The following is a 5980-nucleotide window of genomic DNA, read 5'->3' as shown; positions in this document are numbered from 1 at the left end:
AGTCAGATGAGGTATTATGGTGACATAAGGTGACTAAGTATGGATTTTCCATGTGTATAGAACACTGTGACCTGTGCTTCAGACGCTGGGATATTGCCTCGTGCATTAGAGGACATTAAGACTGAATGTCTCATCACAGATGAGAAACTCTGTGTCTTAAATTCCTAATGTTCTTTTCTGAATATCACCAAAACCCTAGGATTCATTTAGGAGAAAGGGCAGAGTCTCCTCATGCTCTGGCTGTGTTGCTGAGGTCCTTGGAAGAGACAAGTTAAGTTAGAAATGTTTTTCCATGAAAAAGAAGTGTTTATTAAATGTACTCAAAAACTGAATACAGCATGTGGCCCTGTGGGGTCTAATGAAGATTTTATTGCTGTGAGTTGGGAATAATCACACTCTTTCATCTGTGTTAGGGACAAGAATGAGTTCAGGGGTGGGGAGTTCTCTGTCAACAGCTGTCTCAGCTGCTTCCAAGGTCAATCTGTCTCAACCTAGCTCCATGTATGGTAGAGCAATGTTTACTTAGGTGTTTATCTTTCCTTTTCCAAAGTTGGTGAGCAATTGAGTCTCCAAGCATTCCCTTGTTTACCTGACAAAAGAATAAGTTCTTTTTTTTGGATATTTTATTTATTTACATCTCAAATGTTATCTGATTTCCAAGTTTCCCCTCTGAAAACCCCTTATCCCATCTCCCTCCCTTTGCTTCTATGAGGACACTCCCCTCACCCACCCACTCCTACCCCCCCCACCCTGGTCCTTCCATGTGTACTCTTTGATTTGTGGTTTAGTCTCTGGGAGCTCTGGGGGGTCTGGATGGTTGATATTGTTGCTCTCCCTATGGATTGCAACCCCTTCAGCTCCTTCAATCCTTTCTACAACTTCTCCATTGGGGACCCCGTGCTCAGTCCAATGGTTGGCTGCGAGCATCTGCCTCTGTATTTGTCAGGCTTTGGCAGAGCCTCTCAAGAGATAGCTATATCAGGCACCTGTCAGCAAGCACTTCTTGGCATCTGCAGTAGTGTCTGAGTTTGGTAACTGTATATGGGATGGATCTCAGGTGGGGCAGACTCTGGGTGGCGACACACTCCTATTTGACTATTGTGGCTATTGTGAAAACTCAACATCTATTCAGCCATGACTTTTTTTATCTATGTATTTTGAAATTGCATTAAAAGGAATTGTCCCAGTATCTGGGATGGATCCCCCAGTAGGGTAGTCTCTGAATGGCCTTTCCTTCAGGAGGTTCCTCAGAACATTGGGCATAGTATTACCTAAGGACCCAGCTATACCACTCCTGGGCATACACCCAAAAGATGCTCCACAAATAACAAGGACACATGCTCTACTATGTTCATAGCAGCCTTATTTATAATAGCCAGAAGCTGGAAAGAACCCAGATGTCCTTTAACAGAGGAATGGATACAGAAATTGTGGTACATTTATACAATGGAGTACTAGTCAGCTATTAAAAACATGACTTTATAAAATTCCTAGGCAAATGGATGGAATTAAAAAATATCCTGAGTGAGGTAACCCAGTGACAAAAGAACACACATGGTATGCACTCACTGATAAGTGGATACTAGCCCAAAAGTTTGGAATGCCCAAGATACAATTCACAGATTACATGAAGCTCAAGAAGAAGGAAGACCAAAGTGTGGATGCTTCAGTCCTTCTTAGAAAGGGGAACAAAATAGTCAAGGGAGGAAATACAGAGACAAAGTATGGAACAGATACTGAAAGAATGAGTTCTTAATCTGGAAGCTCAGGAGATCCAGGATCTTTCATTCTGCCATTTTGGTTAGTGTGATGAAACATGAATTGACCTAAGTGCGAGATTCACTGAGCTGTGGTCTCTATATGATTTGCAAATCTCCACAGCTTCACCCACAGCCAGCAATGTTTCCAGCTTTGCTATCAACAGCATACCAGGGGAAGGGCACATATCCTTGTTACATTAGGAAAGACACTACCTCAGACACGGACTCTTAATAGAATTCCTCTGACTCCTCAAAAAACTGAATAAAAAATGTTTTTTTTTTGTTGTTGCTACCAAGATGCCATGACCAGAAACAACAGGAAGAGGAAAGGATTTATTTTCAGTTTGCAGTGCACAGTGCTTTCTGTAGAGAAGTCAGGACAGGAACTTGGAGCAGAGTCGACTGAGGAACTCTGCCTACCAGCTTGCTCCCCTGATATGCTCACTTTGTTTTATGAGACACTCACAACCACCTGTCCAGAGGTAGCACCAGTGGGCTGGCTCTTCTACATCAATCATCAATGAAGAAGATGCCTCCCAGGCTTGCCAATCTGATTGGGACTCATCGTCTCCATAGAAGTCCCATCTTTTCAGATGACTCTAGCTTGTGTCTAGCTTGTGTGCAAAAGCCAACCAACACATCCACCTGAGACATTTGGTATGATATGGGTTATTTGACCCTACGGATAGGGCTTTGCTGTCATAAAATGTGTAAGGACTATCACCAGGAATGAAAGGGCAGTAACATATATTTAGAATCTGGCCATGCTGACTTACTAAAGGTAGGATACAAGGTATCAAACAACATAGGAAAAACTCATTTTCAGATATTCAGGCAGCAGCAGACACCTATTGCCTAATGAAGGGAACTGGTAAGAGCCAAAGTCAAATCCAGTCGGGTCAGGTTCCAGCCCTGCTGCCTCAGGTGCAGGGAACACAGGAAGCACCCCATGTGTTCTGGTTTTCTTGAGCTGAACTAGCTTCCTGTCCATCACAGCCTGTTCTCTCATTTGTTTTCACAGGGAGTATCTCAGTGTGGCCATCTAAGTATCCAAGTTCAACTATGTTACCCCTCTATGTCAACTCCTCCTGATAATTATACTCATGTGATAAGTTAAAGCTTAAATATTTGGGTGCTTATGTCTATAAGCTTCACCCACCAGAGCAGGTAGTAAGTAGTCATTATATGGGGACATGTGTGGTTTGTGGTTTGCACTCTCGTTTTTTGACTTGGGGACAGGTAGTGTTTAATAAAACATATATCACAATTTCTCATCAAAGAAAGCATGCTGGAGCAGGCTGGTTTTGAGGAAAACATCAAAATGTCTAGTTACATATAGGGTGGCTTTATTTCTTCAACTTCAATGCTGCATTCAAATACATTGACAAATCTTTGCTGTTCACTTACTGAAAAGTCATTTGTCATCCTGCTGTGTGCCAGGCATCTGCCTTCTATCAAGGATACAGGCAAAAACCAAACCCGTAATTGGTGTGGATGTGTGAGTGTGTTGTTAGTGCTGTTGTCTGGGGGTTTTTAAGACAGGGAATACACTCATTGAAACAAACAGCTGTCCTTATCCTTGCTTCTAACAAACCCTAGAAGGTATAAGAGTGTACAAGTCTTGAAGAGCTAACCTCTTTAAAGCATTTCAGAAGGAACAGGATGAAAATGAAGGCATTGGCCCTCAGGCTAGCAAATATTTGGATCCTAGGCATAACTGATGTTTCAATTGCTCAAGACTGCTTTCTTTCTAAAAAGCTTGGAAAAATTTATGTATTCAAACAATAATTTGCAAATTTACCATATCGATATGTTCATGTCCAACTGATTTTTATGGGAGTAGTTCTGTGAGCACACCACAATCTGGATAATCAGGCTCCTATTGACGGACTCTTACTTGTCTATTACCAAAGCATTTTGATAAACTTAAACTCTATAAATTTATAGAGTAGATATCAAATATTTAGTAATATTATAGATTAGTATTAATAAATAAAATATAGTAGGTACCATGTACTAAAGTGGATATCAGATATTTATTAATATTATGGAACAGCATTAATAAATAAAAATATAATAGATGCCATCTTGAGGCTGTCCTATAGTGAAGAATCCCATAGTTGAGTGATGTGGCACCACAAAGTACATGACTGAAAGAATAGTCCTGGGGCCGTGCTGGACTGGCTTCTCACTAACACTTGGAAACTGCTAAGTTTTAATATAACCTCTCTCCTTGCTGCAGGAATAAAATTTATTCACAAGAATCCTCCTACAAAACTCAGGCTTAACTTTCAAGTAGTATACACCCTGAAAGACCCATACCTCAGGAAACATTCCATGTGGCTTATTCACACCAGGAAATAATGACAACTTCGTTTGACCAACAATTTGGGGTAAAACTCAAACGTCCTCTTGTCAGTGTCCAATGCCACATACAGTTCTTGTGAACAGCAGCTAGCAAAAAGCTTGGGATGGCTCTGCACAGGACACCTTCCCCTCAGAGGAGCTGTGAGGAGCCAGTCTGTGAAATGTGTCTGGCGGCATCACATTGACAAGGCTGGGGCGGCATTCGTCTGGAACAACCTGCCAGATGCTGCCATGGTGTCCTGTCAATATGCACACTTGGCCTGTCACGGCTGTCCTGATACAATGCGTGCTCTGTCTTGTAACTGTCAAAGATACTGTTCCATTGGCAGGCCCGGCGGGTGACGTGCTTGTCTTTCTCTCTCTTCTTTTGCAATCCCCTATGATCGAAGATAAAGCAAAGAACTGACCAATAAATCAGCCTAATTTTCTAATGAGTAAAATACCAGAGTGTATTAACTTGTTCTGCTTAAAACAATATGACCGAGAGACGAGTCATAGAAGAGAGAAAGCAAGTCAGACCCCACGTCACTCAGGCTCAGACACCCTGCCCTAGATTGGGCTTATGCCCTCCCACCCACGTCTCCCCCCCCTCTCTCCTCTTCTCCTTCTCTCTTCCCTCCTCCTCTCTCTGTGTTACCCTCCGCGTCTCTCTGTGTGTCTGTCTCAGGAGACTGAAGGATTCCTGCCTGTTTCTGAGCCCACAGTATTTCTGGCTGAACGTTTCTTTAAATGTTGGAGTAATGTTCTCTGAAGTTGAACACTTTAAAGCTCAAACAGATCAATGTGTGGGCACAGCTGAACCAACCTGCCTTAAGTGTGACAGGCAGAGACCACAGGGTGCAAGCAGTGTTTCCTCAAAGGGATGTAGCCTTGTTATCAGAAGGCTAGCTTCTCAGAATAAAACTCACTCTTTTGACAGTCAGGTACTTTAAATTTATTTTTAATTTGAAATAGTTTAAACCCAGAAGTCAGTTGCCAGAATTGTGGTATTCCACCTTACCATTCACCCATCTTCCCTTGGGGTACATCTTACTCAAGCACATTGTCACACTGCAGCCTGGACCTTGATTCCTGATAGGGTAATAATTGATCTACCTAGACACTGCAAGTTGCCTGTCTCTAGCGAGGAATATTGCACACAGTGCTCTTGATCCCAAACCTTGTTGAATGTAGAAATTTTTTTCCACCATTACAGTGTCCTCAATTGAAGAATTTCATCAATCTTTGATAATTTTAAAAATATTTCAAGGCCTTACTGAGGTATGGTTTGCTTGAAATAAACTTGATCTGTTAAGAATATATGACTCAGTAGATATTAATGTAGTCGCAGAATTGTACAACTATCAACACCATCTAATCCTAGAAGTTTGTTTTGCCTTCAAGAAAAAAATACTTTACTGTTATGCCGTGCGTGACTTCTCGTTCCCGCACTCACAAAATCTATCAAGTTCAAGACTGTCAAGAATCTAGTTCACAGCACTATAAACCCCTCTCTCCTAGGCCTTTCCTTCACATGAACAAAATCCTGTTTCCATGAAACACAATGTTATTTGGGTCCATCTATATTAACATATCTCATAATGTTATTTCCTTTGATTGCTGAGTAATATTCCATCATAGGGGTGAGCCACTTTACTGACCCATTAATTAAAAGCTGGGTTGTTTTTATTGTCAGGAAAAATCCTGCTATGAACAAGAGCATTCAGGTTTCTGTGTGGTCAGCTACTACTTAATTGATCACTGGTTCCATGCTTGCCATGTGGACCCATGTCTTCCTGGGCACTCTGCTCTAGGCTAATGTATATGGATGTTCCATTTTTTCTTTTTTTTCTTTCTTTTTTTTTTTTTTTTTT

General features: G+C 41.5%; 1 long non-coding RNA gene across 1 annotated transcript in view; it reads right to left on the bottom strand.

Moving 5' to 3' along the window:
- Nucleotides 1-4147: 4147 nt before the first annotated feature.
- Nucleotides 4148-5980, bottom strand: part of LOC116078991 — a 6616-nt gene continuing 4783 nt past the window's right edge. Inside the window, exon 2 of the long non-coding RNA XR_004113698.1 lies at nucleotides 4148-4504. This is a non-coding gene — a long non-coding RNA (uncharacterized LOC116078991). The remainder of the gene's footprint in view (nucleotides 4505-5980) is intronic.

Source organism: Mastomys coucha, unplaced genomic scaffold (genome assembly GCF_008632895.1).
Source record: "Mastomys coucha isolate ucsf_1 unplaced genomic scaffold, UCSF_Mcou_1 pScaffold5, whole genome shotgun sequence".
Taxonomy (NCBI): domain Eukaryota; kingdom Metazoa; phylum Chordata; class Mammalia; order Rodentia; family Muridae; genus Mastomys; species Mastomys coucha.
Note: the sequence above shows the minus strand (reverse complement) of the source record. Positions and strands in the feature narration are given on the sequence as shown.